Here is an 18,717-nt window from a genome sequence, read left to right on the forward strand (position 1 = left end):
CACCAATAATCTTGTGGGACAATAAGATTGAGGACAGACTATTGAGGGACAATATATCAAAAGGTAATTACAAGTAGGAAAGCATAGATTACCTATTCCTAACTTCACATCTACATACTTTGAAGGTATATTTACCACATAAATACATATATGTCGAGTTAAGTTTAGAAAATCTAGACTTATTTACCTATCACTGTTTTATTTTCTATATTCTGTACTTGATATTGTGTCCCATAGCTTCAAGGTACTCTACAGTGTCAGAAAAGCATTCAAACAAAAGATTGCACCTTGGTGTACATCTGCTAGGACCTTTGCTCCCATCATGTGCACTCACTTTGCTACAAGAGATTCAAAACAAAGAGCCCTCCCTTGCATCCTTTTTAGGGTCGAGCCTGTGTTGCATGCGCTCGCCCATGCGTATCGCAGAGAGACGCTTTAGTTATTAGAAAAGGGCTCGGAGCCCTTTCGACGTCACGTCAGTGTGTTTCATTGGTTCGTGGGCTTGCCCAGTAAAATCTGCTTGTTTTCATTAGTCGAAGGCATGCACTCGTCATGCCTTTTCCGGTGGCTAGCCCTCCTCGAGCGCAGCGACCAAGTACAGAAAACATGCGAGGCTCGCTGTTTTCTGTCGGATCGTGGACTACTTTTTCTCTATTTTCCTAGCGCGATTTCGCTTGGCAGAAGTCGAGCGCTTTACACAGTTAATTTCACTTTTTCGGGTTACAGTACATAAAAGCACTTTTGCTGATAGATGAAAAGTCGGGTTAGGAGTTCACAACGCGATCAGCTCTAACATGAGCAAACGCGAGACCCGTTGCATTGCAAATGCTTGTTTAAAATTATTATTATTATTATTATTATTATGAAAGCACTGGCAGCTACAATAGGTTGCCAGGCTGCTTCTTCCTTAAAATGTAATTGTGTATGCATTTTATTCGTTTTATTTTACTTTCCACTGTAAGATGGGTGGTGCTATCGTGAAATGTTAAATAAAAAACAACAGAAAAAGGCTTCTGTGTCATGATAAAAGTGCATGTGAGTGTCATGACGTATGGGCACACGTGTCGCAAGGCATGCATTCACTGTAATATGTGTGCAGACGAACCATGACGGATGGCGACAATCTTGGAATGGGTTTCCTTTAATAGAAAACCTACTGCAAGTATGCCAGACGTGTGTGCGTTTGCTCTGATGCATGCATTTAAATGGCGGTGAAAACAAGCATTTGCAAAGTCACTAGAGCAGTCACTTTGAGTCAGGACCTATTGGTTTTGCCAATGTGGATACTTGTGCTGGGGAGACAAGCATGTCTCAGTGAAACTAGTGAAAGTAGTTAAGTGGTGGAACCATGACCTCCTGAATATCAGGTACTTTCACAGTGCATTCCCTGACACTGTCAGTACGAGCTTATGAACACTGCAGACTGCAGCTCAATGCAACTATCTGGGTAAATATTTGATTGAAAGGTAAAAGTGGATTTTTGTTCAACCAGCATATTTACACTTACTCATTCAATCACTTTTCCTCATTGACACTATCCCAATCATTTTCACTCGTTCTCATCTTCAATTTCCCAGTCTCCATGCCCAGCCCCTTTCTCGCTGGAGAGATACCGGAAGACCTTCAATCTCCGAAAACGGTGAGTGCAAGTCCACACGTTTGTTCTGTCTTATCCTAGAAACTGCATAGGGAATAACTCTTTGTTTCAGTTTTCATGAATTCAAAAATGTGTTGCCTAAAAGCAGCACTTCATCTGCAAGGGGACTTCTCTTTTGATCTCAAATTAGTTACAGCGATTCCCGGATTAATTTAACTTGACTGCTCATGTTTGCAGCTACGGTGATATATGCTCCTCTTACTATAGTTTCAAAGGCATCCCCAAATTTCACTGATGGCATCAGTTCTGTCATTAAATTTAAAATATTTGGCTGTCTCCCTTTGGATGTAGGCTTTATACACTAGTTCTGTCAGACAATTTTCATTAAACTCCATTTCATTACACATCGGTCTTTATGATGTTGAATCAGTGCCTGCTGGAGTACAGTCAGTGACGGTTGTTCTAGCTATGTGCTCCTCTATCATTTTAATAGGAATCTACTTTTTTGATGGAGAATTGCCTCCTTCCAAAGCACGGTCAGAGATGGTTGTGCTAGTTAGTTACGTGCTCCTTTATCAGTTTTCTCACAAGCAGGGGGTTAACTAATATCACATATTCTAGAATATGTGTGATGTGCATGGGAGAAAAAGGGCAATCACGTTTGAAATTCATAGCATTTGCAAGTATCAACGAAGATCAATGGAAATTTTCCAGCAGAGCCCAACAGCTCTTCATCCTGACTACGTATGGGTTCCACCAAAAAAAGAAGTCGCTCCACCTCAACAAACGGTGTTAGTTCTTTAGTTCGTATAGTGTTATATAATAGGTAACTCAAGAAGGTCTTCTGTTGTGAACTAACATCTACACCCTTCTCCCTACCTGTCACCATTACAAATATCCCTTCTCTTTATTACATCTTGAGACCTCACGGGACAAAAAGCTTATGTTTTTGCAGAATGTTGTGAAGCCCTCCTAACTTTCTTTTAACTGAATGAAATATGGTACATTTGTGGGTGCCATTTATGTTCAGCAAACTTTCTTAGGTTTTCTAGTAGACCATTCTAGAAAGTTTTCTGGTGTGACCCGAGAGCAAAGAGTATAACCAACATCCTCATCCTGCTCCTCACCCTCACCAATCACCATTATAAACATCATCCCTCCCTACATCTTCAGATCTAAATGGGCGAGGATGATTTTTGCAAAATTTTGTGAAGGTCTTTAATACTTCTTTTAGATGAACGAGATGTGGTACATTTGTGGCTGTTTTTTATTTGAAGCTCTCTATCTTTTTGGGAGGAGACACGCCACTTGCTGCACACCACATCTGAGGGTTCTTCAAGTAGACTGCCAACATCTCTGCCTTTTTTCTTGAAATTAAGCTCCCAAAAAGTCAATGTTAGGGCAATAGTCATAGAAAATTATCTGATTATGTCTTATAACCAATGTACTGATAGCTTCCTCATATTTGCCCCATCACAAGAAATAAATCCTGTTGACTTCTCTATGAAACCCAGGATTTCAGTATCTGTGTTTTCTTGCACAGTCCCCACCACTTCCACTGTGCATCATCTCAAGAGTATCATCCCTGCTGAAATGCACGAGAGAGTCATAAAAACTGCTCAACCTATGCTCGGATATTTTTACCCAGCTTCTCCACTACTCCAGTCCTTAGAAACGTCCAGAATAATTCGAACTAACATAAAAACACGTTTAACACATGTCTCAACTTGGTAACTGTTGAACTCCGTTGCTAACATCAATTTAATTTATTTTGTTTTGCACCGCAGTAATTGTGGTTGGAAGCATTCTCCTATCTGCTGGTGTTCTTATTCCTACATTTCCAGTAATTCCTTGTTAGTTAAACCTTCTATTTTTGGGATGTTGTCTACAATTTCCAGGATTTTCTAATAACTCTGTGGGATTTTGATTGCATAATGTTGCAACCCCAGCAAAAGATATAACGTAAACAAGAACCACCATATTAGCATATCCTTCAATCATGTCTCCATCCTTAGTCAACTGAAATGCGAGGTCTTTCATTCTCCATTTCCTCTGAAACATGATGGGAAAAAGACTTGAAATAACTGCAAATAACTTCCCATGTTTCACAAGAAAGTTTCATTTATTGAGCACCTGTATATCAGTGTTCTCATTTTCTCTTACAATGTAACAAAAAAGGCTTTGGTAAACCCAATGATGTTATCTTATTGAACTTATTCTTTTATGCTTCTCAGGCAGATTTTGTTGTTAATTCATCTGTCTTTCAGGTCCTGTATGCCAGTGACATTTCTGCCTACTGGACACCTAGTCTACACTTGTCATACAAAGAGGTAATTATATTATTTGATATTTGTATAATTGCAAAAATGCTGACTTCTCTCGGGCCAAGCAACAGCCTTAGGAAGCTAGTGACGCTGTCTGACTGCTGATGCAGGCAGATGAAGGAACATGCACCAGCCACCAGAGAGATTATTCAGGGCTGGTGAACTGAAATCGCAGACCCATCCTTTAGGTCCTGGTGTGCCTCCGTGCCTTTCACATCTGTGACATACTAAAGATTCACAGATAAAGATAGTCATAGGTGCTGTATGATGCTTAAGCCCTGCAATGTCCATTGCTACACACCACCCATCGCAGCTCGTCACATGGGGCCTGATTTAGAACTCAGTGGAAGGGTTACTCCATCACAACGGTGACAGATATCCCATCCGCCAAAATCTAAATTCTATTATGTCCTATGGGATTTAGATTTTGGCAGACTGGATATCCGTCACCGTCGTGACGGAGTAACCTATCCGCCGAGTTATAAATCAGGCCCATATTTTGGAAAGGGCTTGGTGCAAAAAAAGCTGATTCGGAAACCTGGTGCCTGGGATTGTGCAGCTTCAAGGTTTCAGTTTCTTGCTCCAGCACTGATGCAGGAGTTCAAACGGGACATGCATAGGCAGCAAGGTAAGAAAAAAAACAACTTTTAGATGTTGTGTGCATATGGATGAGTGTATGTGTGTTTGAGGGAGAGTATGTGTGTATGTGTTAGCATGTCTGTGTACCTATGTGTATGAGTGAGTGAAAGAGAGTCAATGTAGGACTGAGCCAGAGAGAGTGAGAATGAGTAACAGGAGGAGTGATTATGAGTGAGAATGAATGGGAGTAAAGGAGAATGACTAAGAGTGTAACTGAGTGTTACAGTGTTGTGGGCTGAGTGAGTGGGAGCAAATCACAGTTTGAGTGAGTCTAAGAAAGTCAGAGAATGCGTGAGACCGAGCGAGTATCAATGAGACTGATTGTGTCAGAGTAGTCACAATGAGTGACAATGAGTGGGACTAGGTGAGTCAGAGTGAGACTGAGTGAGTGAGAATCAGTGGGATTGAGTGGGAATGAGTGAAACTAGGTGACTCAAAGTAAGACTGATGGGAATGTGTGAGATTAAGTAAGAATGAGTGAGACTGACTGAGAGTGAGTAAGACTGAGTGAGTCACAGTGAGATTTACTCAGAATGAGTGAATAAGTATGAGTCAGAGTGAGAATGAGACTGAGTGAATAAGAATAAAGGGGGCTGAGTGAATCAAAGTGATGCTGAGCCAGAATGCGAATAAGTGAGTCACAGTGAGACCGAGTGAGTCAGAATGAATTAATCTGAATGAGTCTGAGAGAATCAGAATAAGCGATAATGAGTGGGACTGAGTGAGAATGAGTCAGAGTGAGCATGAGAATGAGTGAAACTGCTTGAGACAGTGGGGCCAGGTGGGACTGAGTGAGTCAGAGTAGGTAAAAGCGAGTGCCGGTGCAAATGAAAGTAAGTGAATGTGTCTGACTGCGAATGAGTGACAGAGTAAGACAGTGCAAGTGAGAATGAGGGTCATCCCCAAACCCTCCAAGAACTCAGGTTTGTCCACTGAAACTTGAGCCAAGAATAGCGCCCAACCACTTTTAAAGATCACCAGCCACCACTGCTCTCTGCCCTCCACCAGCATATTCTCCCACCATCCTCATCACAGGCAGCAACTAGCCCTTGCTGAGAATATCTGTTTGTGTCACATACATCTTCCAGCTGCTGCTCAATTTTCTTTAGGGTGGAGATCACTTCTTCTATAAGTGTTTTATTTAAGCACTGGAATTCACAATCTATTTTTCCTGGAACAGCGGAAGCACTGCACTGGTTGTTGCTCAGATGATGCACAATTGTCCATTCTCCTAACCAACCATTTCTGAAGGTGACCATTGTCCAACATATTGCTTCATAGCTCCAGTCAGATGCTTTTTGTAGGGCCTAGGTAAACCATGTGGGCCCACAAAGCACAGGTACTAATTCCTAAGTTTTGAAAACATGTTCTCTGGGGAAATCAAAACACTACAGCTCCAGGGCTGGTGTAGCTACTAGCCATGTTAGCTGCCTCCTCATTGATTAATAGGGCAGACTTGCTTGAAAATCTAAAATAGGTTTTGGAGCACGAGTGTGAAGCCCTAAAAAAGCACAGGTCCTAGGGATAATGACCAACCTTTCGACAGCCCTGCATAGCTCCACCAGCATCTTAAGATTCCTCTTTAGCATGGTTTTCTCTTTTGTTTATATCCTTCAAAATGACAAGTGTAATGTTTGCCATCTGGGGCTCTTTGTATAATTTTATTTTTAATTAAGAGTTTTATATGGCTCATCTACACTTCGGCGTAGATGAGGTACTGAGGGAAATTACAAAAAACAAACTTGGAACTAGATAAGAAGTTGCATTGTAACAGACTTGAATGAATATTTTAACATCAGACCAAATATTCTGGAGGAATCAAGAGAGTGATAAAGAATAGCTTGACACTAGGACCGGAAAGGTCTGGTGACTCCCGACATCCCTTTGGCGACACTATGTCTCATTGGGATTTGCCGACGGCAAGGACTATAACGAGCTCGAGGTCCTTTAACAAATGGTATAGCCTAAGTTAGAAGAGCTACAATGCTATTGAACATTCATCCAACTATGAAGTTATTAAAACATTCCATCAATAATGGTAAAATATTCTAATTTAAACAGACAGGAAGAGAAATGGAAGCACTGGAATGTTGGAGCTGAAGGTTCTCACCAGTCAGTATTGTCCCTCTGTCAGTCCATTGTTTGCAGTGGCACACCCAACATTCCAGTGCTCCAATATAGCATTTTAGTCCAATGCCAATGCCTATGCCAGCTATTAAAGGGGGAAAGGACCTTAAGGTCTCTACCATTAGAACATTCCACCGTTTTAGGGTGGGACCTTCTGAATAAAATTAGCTGTAAGACAATTATTAGAATTCTGGCTGGGAAGGTATATACCAGACATTGTTGATCCACTGCCATTCTGTTGTGTCCAATGTGTACTAAGCTTCCCACTTTTGTAATTTATATTGTACATTAATCCACTGAGGGTGAAGTTGGGAGTGTGACAGTGGACAATGTTGGGTTACATGTGTGAAGTTATGATTTACTAATGGGTATTGGATTCCTATATTGTTACTTTGACCTGTTGACTGTATCTTTGTCTTTGACGCTGCTCACTGATCCCCTCCAATTTGGTCTGGCTTGAGCTATACAAATATCACATACATAAATACACACATACCATTTATATGGTGCTCACCCTGAGGGATATGGAGCTGCACTCCTATTGCAAAACATGTCAGTGGGATGATTCCAGAGAGTTTGCCCATGGTCTGCTTCATACACACTGGGCATACATACATTTCACCTCAGCTTCTGCACACAAGCCCTAGAGAGCTTGTTCAAAGCCATAGGTGAAAAGCCTGAAATGTCTTGGCAATAGCCTCCCACCTTGTGGCAGGTGTTGTGATCTCCCTAGCTCCCCAGGTCTTTTCCACGCACTTATGTATGCTATTCTTTCATTGTTTGCTCCATCCATCTCTTAGGCTCAGGACACATCAACGACTCCACTGCAGTGATTACCATCTCGTAAAGCTACCATGTGGATGGGGGTGAACCCTTCACTATCCAAAACCTATATTTTTCACTGGGGAACCGCACTGTCAATTTTAAGTGAGAATCACCATACTGCCCTTGGTTTGTTAGTTATGTGAGAGCAACATCTCCCCGGACAAATCCCACTGATATTAGGTATTTATCAGGGAGCTCACTCTTTAAACTATGGCCAAAGCAAACCTTATATATTTAGGACCCAATCCACAAATATCTGATAGTCCTCTTTTAGTAGTGCTGGTTTACACCTACATTTCAGGAATAAACCAGAAGGAAGCCAGGAGTGGTGCAAGAGTAAGTCACACACACAAAACAATTGAATTTGGCACCAAGAATTTAAACGGCCTTAATTGTAACCCTTTGTTGGACATTGATAGTCCACCTTCACTATCTTACCTGTTTCAAACCATTCTCTACTGGACCCAAGGTATACTGCATTGAAAATTCCTGTAGGAATCCTTGTTTGGCATGTTTGGTACATTTTTCATGGAGAGGGCCTTGGGTTCTCAAATACAATACCCTGGGGTTGCAAATTGTGCAAATCTCAAGGGCACAGATTTTGAGACCACAAAAGCGTGTCTTGCAATGCACAAAACTGCTTCTGCGAGCTTTATGTGTCTTTCTGAATTGTAAAAGAGATTTTAAAATCCCATTACAAATCACAGGTAGGAAGAGATGGTAAGGTGGATGTGTTGGAGTTAGAGAGCAGGATCTTCATGCAAGAGTGCGGAGCCACTCGTGTAGGAGGTAAGGGCCAGATGTAGGAAAAAAGCAATTTGCGGCTTGCAAATTGCGAATCCCTGCGACTCGCAATTTGCAAGTCGCAAATTGCTATGCAGTACGGTGTCTCAGACACCGACTGAAACTCGCAATGGGGTCGCAATGACCCTCCTCATGAATATTCATGAGGTGGGTCGCAAATTGCGGCCCCATTGCGAGTATAGGCACTCGCTAACATGGAGGCCTGCTGACGTCAGCAGACCTCCATGTTAGCGACCTGCTTTTAAATAAAGCAGTTTTTTTTTTTTGAAGTGTAGCCCGTTTTCCCTAAGGGAAAACGAGCTGCACTTAAAAAAAAAACGAAACCTTTAGTTTCGGTTTTTTTTCAGGGCAGGGAGTGGTCACTTGGACCACTCCCTGCCCTGAAAAAATATTTTGGGCTCCAGTCACAAACTGGAAGGGGTCCCATAGGGACCCCTTCCAATTTGCGATTGGGTTACCATCCACTTGAAGTGGATGGTAACTGCGATGCCATTTGCGACCGCATATGCGGTCGCAAATGGTATTGCATCCCAATGCGACTCGCAAATAGGAAGGGAACACCCCTTCCTATTTGCGAGTCTGAAATGCATTTTGCGAGTCGGTAACGAGTGTGCATTGGGATACGCGTTTTGCGACTCGCAAACGGCAAATTTTGCCGTTTGCGAGTCGCAAAACATTTGCTACATCTGGCCCTATGTTCTTTATTTCATGTTGGGCTCTTAGGTTACAGCTCCATTCTTCCCCCAACTGTCCCCACCTCCACACTTCTCATACAGAACACACACCAACATTGTATTACATCATTCAGTCTCAGCATTCCAGACACCAGCCCAGACATCCAGGAAAAGGGAACGAATAGGATACCACAGGATGTGCCCTTTCTATTTGGCAGTGGTAGTTATTAATGCTGATCACTGATAAGCTTGAGTGGTACCTGAGTTGCAAAGGAGAGTCTGTCCCTATTCATATCATCACTCCACGCCCCGGAAGGGAGAGTAGAAGAAGTCTAGGCGACCACTCCGTATACCCTGACGTCATTCATGACAGGATTTATTTTCTTGACGCTGAACCTGTGTTTAAAACAAGCTTGTTCTTTTAAAAAGTCAAACTTACATCTCTGGAATGTGGGCACAGGAAGAGGCCTCCTGTCCCTTGCAAGCTTTCATTTCGAAGTAGTTAGTATTGATTAAGCAGGAATTTTTATTTTTGCAGTTTTATATAGCGCAACCTCATCCCGAAGGTATTGGAGCTCTTTGCATGAGCACCACCTAGATCACACAAGAACACTTTCATTTTTGGTAGGCACAGGGAGATTAAGTGATTTGCCCAGAATCACAGGATGTTGAGCTGATGCCGAGACCCGAACCTGGTTCCCAGGTCCAAAGTCAGCAGTTGTGGCCATTACACCTTCTGTAAATCCACATTAGCATGATTTGGGTGACCACTTGCCTGTAAATTTCACGGACCGTCTGTTATTTGGGCATCAAGTTCGTTGTCCGTAATGATCCCTTTTACGGATGCTCTTTTTCCGTAATTTTGGGGATTGCAGTGAGCTGTGCTGCTCCCCTGCAGAAACATCTGAGGTTTGCAGAACTTCCTATTGGGACAGCTCACACTCCTCTACGCACAAGAGAAGCCCCTCCCGTCCGGAATTGACGATCAACCTGCCCATTGTCCTCCTGTCTGCAGCTGATTGTCACATACAGAATGACAATGGACCAGTGTCAGCATGTATTGGGCCTCCTCCTGCCCCAGCCTAGGGCGGGACATTCTGCTTTTATCCAAGAACTGTAGCATCACACCAGAGGCCAAGCTGCGTGGGGGTTGGAAGAAAATTAGTTACTTACCTGTAACTGCAGTTCTCCAGTATTGGTATCTTTCGTAGATTCACATGTTTGAATCATCCCCGTCATACACAAATACACAAAGCAGTAAGTTTGAAACCAGTAGGCCTCAGTAGGCCCCATAGGATATTGTATAGCCTATCCACCTTGTTTTGTGAAAAGACCCAAACTTCAGTGTCAACCAATCAGGATTCAGCCACCTCCCAAACACTCCCAACAGAGGCTGATTTCCCGCAGATTTTCTAGTACAAGTGTGAAGTTCAATATCTGTATATTAGGGGAGCCTCTGAGGGGTGGAGGGTGGGTCGCATGTGAATCTATGAAAGATACCAATACTGGAGAACTGCAGTTATAGGTAAGTAACAAATTTTCTTCTCCAGTATTGGATCTTTCATAGATTCACATGCTTGAATCAGAGTAACGAGCAGTGATGTTGGAGAATTAGCGAATTAATCTGCATGTTGTTTTATCGTAATTCTCCAATTGATATCAATAACGTTAATAAATATAACAGTAATAGAAAAAACTGTATGTCAGAATATTATGATACAAAATGTGACGTTGTTGTTTTGAGGTTTGCAACATTTTAACACAATATGAAAAACCGTTGGTATTACGACTAGTATGAAGCAAAATATTAGAACAATCAACACTGTAATATAAAATTAGATGTTAAAGAAACTGAAGAACAATATCGAACATACCTTGAGTGGCGGTGGTGGGATTTTGTAAGAGGCTCACCTTAACGAAATAGATGCCTCAGTACTGCCTGCCCCACCGCTGCATCAATGTTACTTGTTTCTTCGAGGCAATAGTGTTTTGTAAACGTATGCTGGCTGGACCATGTGGCCGCTCTGCAGATGCTGTGCAGTGGCACCCCAGCAAAGAGTGCAGCCGAAGTGGCTACCGATCTTGTAGAATGGGCTCTCACCTTGTTGTGGAGCGGTTTACCAGCCTTAGCATGACAGAATTGGATTGCAAGGCCAATCCACCTGGCTATAGTCTGTTTGGACACTGCGTGGCCCTTTCTTGTTCCACCAAATGCAACAAATAACTGGTCAGACTGACGTATGACTTGTGTTTTCTGTAAGTACAATTTTAGACACCTTTTTATAGCCAGGGAATGTAATGTCTTCTCTGCTACCGTTTGTGGATTTGGAAAAAAGGTTTTTAAGATGACTGGTTCATTCAAGTGAAAAGTTGAAGGAACTTTTGGGATATACTTAGGGTTTGTTCTCAGGATTACACCGGAGTTTGTAAATTGGAGGAAAGGCTCTTTAGTAGTGAAGCCCTGAATGTCGCTGACTCTTTTGGCTGAAGTAAAAGCTAGTAGTAAAGCTGTCTTCCATGAGATGAATTTTAGATTGGCTCTGTGAATCGGTTCAAAGGGAGCTTTCATGAGCTGCATTAATACAATATTCAGGGACCATAACGGCGGAGGTTTCCGGACTGTTGGGAAAACATGAAACAGGCCCTTCATGAATTGTTTCACAATCCTGGTGGAGCATAATGAGACCATGTGTTGTGATCTACGGTATCTCGAGATTGCTGCCAGATGCACTCGAATGGAGGAGTATGAAAGTCCTGATTTTGCCTGGAGGAGTGGAAATAGGATGTATACCTTGATCTGCACACAACATACAAAAACGTTTCCATTTAAGTGTGTAAGTTTTATTGGTAGTGTCCGCTCTAGCTTTGGCTAAGATGTCTCTACACTCTGAGGAAATGTTCAGAATTACATACTCATTAAATTCAGGAGCCAAGCCGACAAGTGAAGAGATGACGGATCTGGATGCCTGACCTGTCCCTGGTGCATTGTCAAGAGGGTTGGACTCTGTTTGAGTTGCACATGTGGCTGTTCGGAGAGTATTAGGATCTCCGTGTACCAGACCTGTCTAGTCCACCTGGGAGCTATGAATAGAAGGCGACACCCCTCCGTCTTCATTTTGTTGATGACTCTCGGTATGAGCGGGATCGGAGGAAAAGCGTAGGCATGGACCCCGGACCATCTCATCGAACATGCATTGCCCCACGATCCTTTCTGGGGAAGCCAACTTGCATAATACTGGCATTTCTTGTTCTCGAGTGTGGCAAACAAGATTTGGTTTGCCCCATAAAAGGAAGAGTCGATCGAGAAGTTCCTGGTCTAGCTCCCACTCGTGGTATGGTATCACTGTCCTGCTCAGGGTGTCTGCTAGAACGTTGGTTTGTCCTGGCACATGCTCCGTTTTGAGCGAAATGTTGTGCTTGATGGCCCATTTCCAGATATCCTGAGCCAGTTGCGAGAGTTGTAGAGATCTCGTGCCCCCCCTGCTTGTTTAGATAAAACATGCTGGTTGTATTGTCCGTTCTGATTAAGAAGTTTGAATTTTTAGGTTTTGGCAAAAAAGCTTTTAGAGCTAGGTCTATCGCTTTGAGCTCCAGGTGATTTATGTGGAGCTGAACCTCTTTTGCATTCCAGGATCCGCTGATTTGCAGATCTTGGCAGTGTGCACCCCATCCCTCGAGAGAAGCATCCGTTGTTATTATGTAACTGGGTACCTAATGAAGGAATGTGAGTCCGTTGGAGAAATTGGTAAGTGTTGCCCACCACTTTATGGTGGTCTGCATTAGAGGTGTTATGGAAATTCTGTCTTCGAACGAACCGTGCACCTGAGTCCACTGTACATCCAATTGCTCTTGTAGGGGTCGATTATGGAGCCTGAAATCTGGGACTAGCGGAATGCATGATGAGATCATCCCTAGCGATGATTTGTACGTGCGGACTGAAACAAACTTTTTTGTAGAGAGTTTGCATGCTAAGGAGGTTAGTTTTTGTTTCCTCTCGTGAGACGGATACGCCTTGCTGTGGACCGTGTCTAGTATTGCTCCTAAGAAATGTAATACTTGTGTGGGGTGAAGGTGAGATTTTCGATAATTGACGACACACCCCAGGCTGTTTAACAATTGAAGGTAAACCAAAATATGACGTACCACCTGAGACTTTGAAGGGGCCTTTATGAGCCAGTCGTCTAGGTAGGGAAAAACCTGCATGCCCGACTGGCGGAGATGTGCTGCTACCTGAGCCAACATTTTTGTGAATATTCTGGGGGCCGATTTTAGGGCCGAATGGAAGAGCTTGAAATTGGAGGTGCATACCAGCTACTTTGAACCTGAGGAATTTGCGGTGGTTGCGGTGTATTGGAATATAGAAGTAAGCATCCTGGAGGTCTAGGAATGCCATCAGATCTCCAGTATTTAAAAGGCGCAAGACATCCTGTAGTGTTACCATCCTGAACGATTGTTTCTTTAGGAACTTGTTTAGTGCTCTTAAGTCCAGAATGGGGTGCCAGTCCCCGGAGGGTTTCTTTACAAGAAAGAAGCGGGAATGTTCCTCTGAGAAAAAGGGACCGGATCTATCGCTCCTTGCCCAGCATCACTTGCACTTCCTTGAGGAGTTGGTTCACCCTCGGGGGCGGAGGGCCTGATGGAGGAACAGCTGGTGGTGTATGTGTGAATTCCAGAGTATGGCCTCTGGCCACTATATCGAGCACCCACATGTCTGATGTTATCGCCGACCACTGAAGGAAACAAGAAGTGATGCGACCTCCAACCCTTGAGATTGGAGAGGGGAAGAATGCTGGTATGGCTGGTAGGTCATTGTTTCCTGCCCGTATCCCTTCCTCAGGCAGCCACTCGCTGGATGTTTATAGGCCGCGGCCGGTGGCAAACTGTAATGCTGCTGTTGCTGGTGGTACTGTTGTCGGGATCCTGTGGAGGAAGACTGATACTGGGATCTGTACTGATGGTAGCCCCCTCAAAAGGAGTAACCTCTTCTTATCCTTGCTCCATGAAAAGATTGCTTTTTATACTGCAAGGTACCTAATGAGTTTGCCGTATCTGTATCTGTTTTGATGGCTTGTAACATGTCGTCGACATGCTTCCCAAACAGACTTTCACCATCAAAAGGCATGGCGAGAACGCGGCTCTGGACCTCCGGTCGAAATGATGTAGCCTTTAGCCATCCTTGCCTACGCAAGACTGCTGCATCAGCCAACTGTCTGAAACCAGTTAAAGAAATGTCTATTGCGCTGTCTATAATCTCTGCCGCAATCCGTTCTCCTTCCTGTAACACCTTCTTCGCTTCCACCTTGACATCTTCCGGCAAGAGATCCAAGAAAGCAGACATGTCTGCCCACATCTGGCGATCATATCTCCCTAGGATGGCGAGGGAATTAGCTGCCTTGACTGTGACCGCAGCTACAGAGGAGAATTTTTCCCAATATTATCTAATCTCCTCCCCTCTTTGTCTGGGGGAGATGCTGTAGGCGTGGAAGGGTTTCTAGAACGTCGTTGCGCTGCCTGCGATATCACCGAATCCGGTTTCGGTTGCAACACTAAACAGGCCGGAGAATCATCCGGGGCCTTATATTTCTTTTCTAGCCTTGGCATTTGTGAAGGCACTGTCGCTGGATTCTTCATCACCTTCAACCCTTCCTGCCATAAGAAATCTACTATCGGTATCGCTCTTACCAATCTCTTTGATGGCTCCTTGAAGTCGTAAAGGAAGCACTCTGTTTCATGAGAGATAATAGAAAGGCCAAATCGCTCTGCCGCTCTCTCGATCAAATTATGAAAACCTCCTATGTCCTCCGGAGGCGAATCCACTGGACCTGCTGGAGGTGGAGATGGTGTAGGGACGAGGTAATCATCCCATTCACTGGTCACTGAATCTCTTAACTCACCCTCTTCCCTTTCGTCGTCTGACGAGGGATGAGCTTCTTGCGTTTGGCTACTCAATGGTATGCCAGCCTGCGGCATCTCCGGGAGACTGGTCCTCTGGGTTTGAAGAGGCGTCTGGTAGGTTTCAGGCCTGGGTGGTGTGGTAGGTGTTGATGGTGGAAACCTTCTGTAGTAGTCATTGAGCATAGATTGAAGGTCTGCCACTAATGTGCTTGGCATGGAGAGGGATAATTGTTGTTCTGATGGGGGTATGACGTTGAAGCATAGTTTGGCTGGTATTGCTCTTCATCTTCTCATCAAAGTCCTGGCATTTTACATGCACCTGAGACGGGCTACTCACTGCACCAAACATTCCCTCGTCTTGGGAATATGCGTCATTATCATCATCCAAGAGATGTTGTGGGGGATATGGCAATACTTTGCTCGGGGAGGTATGCATTGGAAGAATATCCGAAGATTTGTTCCCCATGGTGATGAGTGAAAGAGGCAAGAATCTCGTTGAATCGTCTTCAGTAAGGCACCACTGTTGACGATTGGTGCGGTGGAATACACAGGAGGGCTGATGGTTTATACATTGTTACTGCTGTTGACGATATGCTCGTCAACGGTTCCCTCGTCGTCGGTTCCCTCGTCGACGATTCCTTCGTCGACTGTTCCTTCATCAACGGTTCCTTCGTCTACGGTGCTTTCGTCAACGGTTCTTTAGTCTATGGTTTCTTCGTTGACCGTGCTTTCGTCGACGGTTCCCCTGTCGGCTCCTGTATTGCCGACGGTGCTGTCGTCGTCGGTGTGCCCTTCTTAAACCTCATTGAGAGGTGCTTCATCGACGGAAGTGCCTTGGTCGATTGGTGGACCCACGAAGCCTCCGCCGTCGACGACGTGTTCGTCGCCAAAGCTTTTAAAAATATTTTAGCTGTAATTACGTTGTCGACGATAACGGTGACGACGTCATGATCATCGGCGAGACCGCCGTTGTAAACGTCGACGACACTGTCATTGATGTCACCGTTGACACCGTCGTCAACGATCCCGGCGACGAGTGCCTTTTTCCTGAAGAGGATTTTTCCGGATCTCTCTGGGGTGATAGAGACAGGGATGCCCTTTTTTCGGTACTCTTCCTGTGTAGAGGCGTAGTAGGCTCTGAATGAACCTTTTTTGGCAAGCTTGTGTGGGTCTCGGAATGGGAAACACCCTTTCTTGTCTCAGTAGAGACCTGCTTCATCTTTTTGGCCATCTTCCTCGGTGGCTCATCATGCAATCTTCCTCTCTCACCTGTTCTTTTTTGGGAGTGAGAAGCATGAGATGACGCTTCGCTTTCGTCTGAGGAAGGATGCTCCATGGCTTTCTGCTTCTGCAGCCACAAGAGAAGCCTACCCTCCCGGTCTTTGAGGGTTTTTTGACTAAAGGTGCGACAGATCTTGCAGTCTCTCACCTTGTGGTCTGGATGGAGGCAGTAGATGCATTTCTTGTGGGGGTCATCAACATGTAGGGGGTCATTCTGACCTTGGCGGACGGCGGAGGCCGTCCGCCAAGGTACCGCCGTCAGAACACCGCACCGCGGTCAAAAGACCGCGGCGGTGATTCTGAGATTTGCCCTGGGCTGGCGGGCGGCCGCCAAAAGTCCGCCCGCCAGCCCAGGGCAAATCAACCTTCCCACTAGGATGCCGGCTCAGAATTGAGCCGGCGGAGTGGGAAGGTGCGACGGGTGCAGTTGCACCTGTCGCGTATTTCAGTGTCTGCTAGGCAGACACTGAAATACTTTGTGGGGCCCTCTTACGGGGGCCCCTGCCGTGCCCATGCCATCAGCATGGGCATGGCAGGGGCCCCAGGGGCCCCGCGGCACCCCCTACCGCCATCCTGTTCCTGGCGGGAGAACCGCCATGAACAGGATGGCGGTAGGGGGTGTCAGAATCCCCATGGCGGCGGAGCGCGCTCCGCCGCCATGGAGGATTCTGACGGGCAGCGGAAAGTCGGCGGTACACCGGCGGTTTTCCGCTTCTGGCCGCGGCTGTACCGCCGCGGTCAGAATGCCCGGCGGAGCACCGCCGGCCTGTTGGCGGTGCTACCGCCAACCTCCGCCATGGCGGTAATTACCGCCGGGGTCAGAATGACCCCCGTAGTCTCTTCTTCCCACAACTGCCACAGTCTCTGAACAGACCCTTTTTTGTCTTTTCAGACATGATAAAGCTGGAAAGCTGGGTTCCTGAGAGAAACAATTTTCAGTCAGAAAAAGGTAAACTGAGCAGAGCTCAGGGAGATTCCCTTCACACGACGTGCGGTAGAAACTCTGAGGGAAATCAGCCTCTGTTGGGAGTGTTTGGGAGGTGGCTAAATTCTGATTGGTTGACATTGAAGTTTGGGTCTTTTCACAAAACAAGGTGGATAGGCTATAAAATATCCTATGGGGCCTACTGAGGCCTACTGGTTTCAAACTTACTGCTTTGCGTATTTAAAGTTACCGTGAGGCTCCCACCTCAACGACGGGGATGATTCAAGCATGTGAATCTATGAAAGATCCAATACTGGAGAACAGCATTTCAATTACACACTTGAGGCTGTTTAAGCAGAGGACAGTCTAAAAAGCAAAGTCTTCAGAAGTTTCCTAAAGTTTGAATAACAGAAAGCAACCTTAATGTCAGCAGGGAGGGTATTCCAGGCACAAGGGGCAAGTAGTGAAAAACTGGATCTACCAAGTGTCTTCCTTTTGAAAGGGGGGATAGAAAGAAGATTTAGATGGGTAGGTCCTAAATTGCGACAAGGTGTGTATTTATGAATGTGTGCCAAGAAGAAGGCTGGACTGTGGCTCTGTAAGGATTTGTAGACAGTGTGGCAGGACTTGAAGATTGAACATTGCTCAATTGGTAACTAATGCAATTCACGCAGCAGGGGAGTGATATGACGCTTCTGAGGTTGTTGGTACAGCAGCCTGGCAGCCTGATTCTGTATTTGTTGCAGTCTGCTGACTAGGCCTTGGGGAGACCCAGATAGAAGGAATTAGCACAGTTGATTCTAGAGATGATCAATGCAATAATTACCTGTGTGAGAGCCTAAGGGCGAAAAGTCTGCCAATCGTTCTGATTTTACTAAGTTGAATGAAGCAGGATGAAACTGTATCCCTTACTTGGGGTTCCATTGACATCTTTGAGTTAATCAAAACTCCAAAGCTTTTGGCTGACTTTTTCAGCTGTGGGTAGAGAGCCCATTGAGGCCGACCAAAAAGCAGCATTCCACAAGTTAGATTTCTTTCCTATGATGACAATGTTGGTCTTATTGGAATTCAATTTAAGTTGATTAATGTTCATCCAATCATCAATGAATAACATCGTATCCTGAAAACATGTGTCCAATTCCGATAAATCTTCAGTAGAAAAGATCAGTTGCATATCATCAGCACAATTGTACACTATGACATGCATTTTTTTCAGTGTGTGGACTAAAGGGCGGATGTATAGATTGAAAAAGTAGGGGGATAAAGAAGATCCCAGAGGTGCTCCGCAGGTTAACTTAACCCTAGGAGGTCGAAAAGAAGACTGACTGACTGCGATGATCCTTGATGGGGATTGATAAGTTAATTACCTGTAAATCCTAGTTCTCTTCCAAGGGTACCCTCATCAAAGTCATAAACACTGAATATTCCCAGCCAAGTGCAGGGACCCCGGAGCATATACAAACACACATGCATATATATGTGAAATATATGAAAAATAATATCTTAGTAGAGAGTTTCACTACCAATATAATATATACATGTGTAAACAGTAATGCAGTCTATTTTGAGAAAACAGGCTAAAAATGCTTTATTTTTGGAGATTTTTTTTACATAAATTTAAAAAAC

At 44.6% G+C, this 18,717-nt stretch overlaps 1 protein-coding gene across 1 annotated transcript in view; it reads right to left on the reverse strand.

Moving 5' to 3' along the window:
* SPTBN5 (spectrin beta, non-erythrocytic 5) overlaps nucleotides 1–18,717 on the reverse strand; it is a 1,780,873-nt gene that overhangs the window by 1,429,051 nt on the left and 333,105 nt on the right. The window lies entirely within an intron of this gene.

This window comes from Pleurodeles waltl, chromosome 9 (genome assembly GCF_031143425.1).
Source record: "Pleurodeles waltl isolate 20211129_DDA chromosome 9, aPleWal1.hap1.20221129, whole genome shotgun sequence".
Taxonomy (NCBI): domain Eukaryota; kingdom Metazoa; phylum Chordata; class Amphibia; order Caudata; family Salamandridae; genus Pleurodeles; species Pleurodeles waltl.